The following is a 5,003-nucleotide window of genomic DNA, read 5'->3' as shown; positions in this document are numbered from 1 at the left end:
GGGGGGGGGGGGGGGGTGCAATATGAAGATAGAGGTAACATCAGTTGAGGTGAATAGAAAAAATAAGGGTACTGTTGAAGTAATTAAGAGTGAAGGGGTATATGAGATGGGTGTAAAGATGAGGGGGAGGGGGAGAAGAGTCTGGCTAAGTTGGATAGAGAGATTAGGAGTTTAGTTAAGGTGGGTAGAGAGAGACAAAGAGAGGGGAGGAGTCGAGATAAGGTGGGTGGTAAGATGAAGAGTCTGGCTAAGTTGGGTCGAGAGATTAGGAGTCTATTGTGGGCAGAAAGTTGAGGAGTCTGTCTGGTTATGGTGAGTAGAGGAGTAGAGAGATGAAGAGTCTAGCTAAGGTGGGTAGAAAGATGAATTGGCAGAGACATTTGGTCATCTTACTTTGTGCGTTCACATCTCCTAAGCTCAACTTTGGCTCTCATCCTTCCAGGGTTGATAAATAAAGTGGAGTAGTGGACGAAGAGATGCCTTATAAAATAGATTTTTGTTAAACCCTGTTATGTCCTGCATCAGTGATAAGACTTAATTCATTGTCCAGTCTAACACCACTACCTGGTGCCTTGGGGGACTTTAAGTAGAGTTGACCCAGTCACAAGCACCCAGACCGGGGCTTACATTTAAAGGTACCTCCTTCCTTTCCTCTCAACTGTCAGGGGCCCTGAAAAGGTTCAAGACAATGGTTCTCCCCTCCAAACTAAAAGAAACAGAAAACCCCCATCTATTTATATATCTGTGCACGTGCCAGGGCAGCCTTGTGCTATGTGCACGCTGGACAGCTTCCCAGAGGGCCCCTGGAGTCCAGGGACCCAATTCTGATTTTTGGATGTTGTGGTTTGCTGTCAATAAAAAGGACCCAGTGATTGATTTGCCAAGGGGCTAATAATGCTGTCATGACGGCCGTAGCTCGTGTGGAAGTATACATATAAAGACAACCAAGTTGGTGATAAGTAAGAGACTGACTGCAAGATTACGAGTTCAAATCAGTTGCAGGTATTTTGTTGAGATTTTGAGCAGAACACTTTATTTCGCATGCTAATTTATGTAGCTTTTAGCAGTCGGTACCAGATCATATGAGAAATGCTAGCTGTGATAGACTGCCATCCTAGCCAGGGGGCAATTTACTTTTTACTTGCATCACACCCAGGAACGAAAGATAAACCCATCCTGGTATCTCTGACACACACACACACCCGTACGTAGCTATAGATACATGTATATATATATATATATATATATATATATATATATATATATATATATATATAATATACATACACTGGTAACGCGAAGTTAGACACAGCTGTATAATGACAATTCTATGGCTTGGTTTCTTTGATAACACTAACCATTCGTGATGATTTAAACATCGGAGAACTAAAGTTTATCGTTAGTAGCTTTATCTTATCTAGTTCTGAGTGTACACAATACCAAAAGACATTATACACACACATACATAGAGTAAAAATATACACATTACACTATTATATGCTATCGATACACAACACTCGAACACGTTATAAACACACACACACACACACACACACAAACATACATAGTTGAACCGTTCTTATTTATATACTACTGTGTTTATATATTACACATGTTTATATACACTTCATATACGTGGATTTACATACTAAATCATAACATTATATATTTTATACGAGAGACCACATATACCCGTAGATTCATACACGCACCCATTCAATTATTTATATACCTCACACACTCTATACACAGGCACACACATTACGGTATGTTTAGTGTAGAAATAATTGAACGTGTGTGTATAAAATTACGGGTATATATGGTCTCCGTCTCTATATATATATTACTTTCTCGCGAGTAGCTAATAATAAAATAGACAGCTGTATAAATTGATAAATAGATGTCTGGGTACGTTGAGGCAAGTCTCAGGGTGTGTCGGTTTGTATGTTGAGAGAAAGTGGACTGGCGGATGGTAAATCAGACCCCAAAGTCTGTATTATGTGGGTATATAGAGGAGGAATTCTTGTCCATTAGGTGAGGAAAGAGACAGAAACATAGAATAGGTGATGATTATTATTGGCTATGGCGGGCTTTTCTTCATTAACTCTCCTATAATAATAAGGATGATGATGATGTCTTGTAATAATGATGATGACAAGGTACCCTCTTCCTCTTCTGTCACATCGGTCTGTCTAAAAAGTACCACACCGTTAATTAGTGACATAACAACAATAGAGGCATAGAAAGAGAAGATCGATATATATATATATATATATATGTATATATCTATATATATATATATATATATATATATAGATAGATAGATAGATATACACACATACATACACACGCACACATATATATATACAGCGTAAATAACAGCTTATAGTGTATACAAAGTATATATACATATACTGTAAATACAGCTTACATATAGTATGTGTACATATATATATGGTGTAAAAGAGGCTTGTATAGTATGTATATATATAGTGTATTTTATAAACTGTACACACACACACATATATATACAGTGTATATACATATATGTATAGTATTTACATCCTACCATGAGAGAATTATATAGGTGTATATATATAGTGAAATATATTTTTATAGTGTTCAAATGTGTAAGTGGAAATGGTCTATAAATAATAAACGCGTATATAAATATAGTTTTTGTTTATATATGTATGTGAGAGAGACATCGTATAAACATACATATATTTAATATATATACATAGTGTATATATGTGTGTGTGTGTTATGTATATATATGTATATCGTATGTATATATGTATATATAAGAGGGAATATAGAAATATGGGGGTTATCACAACCGCAATGATCAGACAGGTGGCAAAGAGACGGAGTGGGGAGGGAGGGATGTCACCTTAATTAGACAAGCATATATACATTATTTATACAGAGAGAGGCCCCCAAGACGATCATTCATAAAAAAAGAACTACAAAAGCAACATCTAACAAACCAAGCTGGTACTGTTAAGAGAGCCATGGAGACTATTATGAGGAGTAGTAGTTGTAGTGATAATAATATTAGTTGAGGTGTAATGGTTTGTCAAGAAGGTGGCGGCTATCAATGGTTGAGCTGGGGATAGATAGATGGATAATTCAGGAGAAGATATATATATAAGCCATACAAGAGATTGCTCCAACTGGTGAACATGGAATTAATAATTATAGAAGTGTGAAAATGGTAGATGTTGGGACAGAAGAGGGAACTTGGTAAGATTCGTGGAAAAGGAATGGACGAAAAAAGGGATGCCCGTTTCGAAACGTCTGGTAATCTCTCTCTCTCTTCCATGGCACATCTAGCTCTTCTCCTATCATGAATCTCTCTATACACACTTGCAAAAGACGTCGCTAAGACGTGTAATGTGTCTGTGTGTATATACGTATATATATATAGAGACTGAGAAATGATCAATAAACTTAACATAAAACAAGACACACACACATACACACATATATATATATAACATAAACATAGACTATGTATAAATATATATATATATAAACATAGACTATGTATAATATATATATGTATATATAGTGATAGACAGAGATCGCTTGTATTTACAGTAAGAAACATGCTTCTTACAATATACACAAATATTATACAACCTATATAAACACTGGCCCAGAACACTTGCCACATTCCATATATAGAATAGATATAAATATAACGTATGTATACATACACACGCACACACACACACATACATATATATATATATATGTATGTACACCTGTACATATTTGTAAATATATCTATATATAAACGTGTAGAAGTATATATATGCATATAGATACATACTTACATATATACATATATATTTATATATAAGTGAGTGTGTATATATGAATGGATGTATATGATGGTTTTGGCACAATACATAGAGAATACAATTAATTAATCGCTAAGAAAAAGAGGAAAGGTGCGCTAAATTAATATAATTTATCATTATGATGATGATGATCATTATTATTATCATTATTATTATTATTAATTTAATGTGGTATTTTTTTTTTCTTATATGGTAATCTTACCGATTGAAACGGTTGAAGACAAAAACCGCCAGGAACCCATGGTTGATATTTTACCCGTGTAAATGTAGTGCTGGCTAAAGAGGCCGGCCTCCTGCTTCTCGCCCGTGCATGGAGGAGACATAGATAAGAAGAAGAAGAGTTTCACAGGGAGACAGACAGACAGACATTTAGCGACAGAGAGTCATGGAGCAGTGTAGAAAGAAGAGCAAGTATTAGACGACGGAGGATAGGAGCAGAGGCAAGGACGGGGCGGCGGGCGGCGGGTGCCCGATGGTGATGGTGGTTATGATGATGGTGGCGGTGGCGGTGGTGCACTGCGAGTGGTAGCCGTATGTTCTGGTTGTAGTGCAGTCTATAATAGCCTATGTGTGCGTGTGTGTGACTCTATGTATCTATATGGTTATGTGCCTACATGTAGCTGTGTATCTACGTCTCGATGTGGCTCTATATGTCACTATGTAGCTGTGTGCATACGTCTATGTGTTTATATGCATCTATGTGTGTGCGTGCGTGCATGTGTGTGATGTAATGTAACATGGGAGATGCAGAACTGGATGAATGCGTGTGTGTGTGTGTGTGTGTGTGTATGGGGTCTCTCTCTCTCTCTCTCTCTGTGTGGAAGGGTTACGCTTACAACAATCACAATATCAACTGCAATCAAAACTAATGATGATAATAATGAGAATGGATGGTTAGCGATGGCTGTTGGACATTCGGCAGTTATTCTGGCAGCCACTTGGAAGTGTGTGTGTGCGCTGAGAATTAGAAACGACGAGCCAATCTGGACACTGCCTCGACACGCACACCAACTCTCTCTATGGTGGTGTCTGGAAGTGAGTGAATAAATATACGACTGAATAAATGTAGCTGTGTTGTTTTGTGTGTATATATATATGTATATGTATACACACACACATATATATATATATATA

At 36.8% G+C, this 5,003-nt stretch overlaps 1 protein-coding gene across 4 annotated transcripts in view; it reads right to left on the bottom strand.

The window, feature by feature from the left end:
* The window catches only part of LOC106870070 (zinc finger protein 585A), a 46,180-nt gene that overhangs the window by 15,945 nt on the left and 25,232 nt on the right, over positions 1–5,003 (bottom strand). For 2 of the 4 annotated variants that reach the window (XM_014916038.2, XM_052972948.1), the window contains exon 1: positions 4,072–4,849. The exons of the other annotated variants lie outside the window; for them this stretch is intronic. The gene's annotated coding sequence lies outside the window, so the exon portion shown is untranslated. Of the gene's footprint in view, positions 1–4,071; positions 4,850–5,003 lie in introns of those variants that run through there. 4 annotated transcript variants of the gene reach the window in all.

The sequence above is a fragment of the Octopus bimaculoides genome, chromosome 14, assembly GCF_001194135.2.
Source record: "Octopus bimaculoides isolate UCB-OBI-ISO-001 chromosome 14, ASM119413v2, whole genome shotgun sequence".
In the NCBI taxonomy this organism is placed as follows: Eukaryota; Metazoa; Mollusca; class Cephalopoda; order Octopoda; family Octopodidae; genus Octopus; species Octopus bimaculoides.
This window is presented reverse-complemented; position numbering and strand designations above follow the sequence as displayed.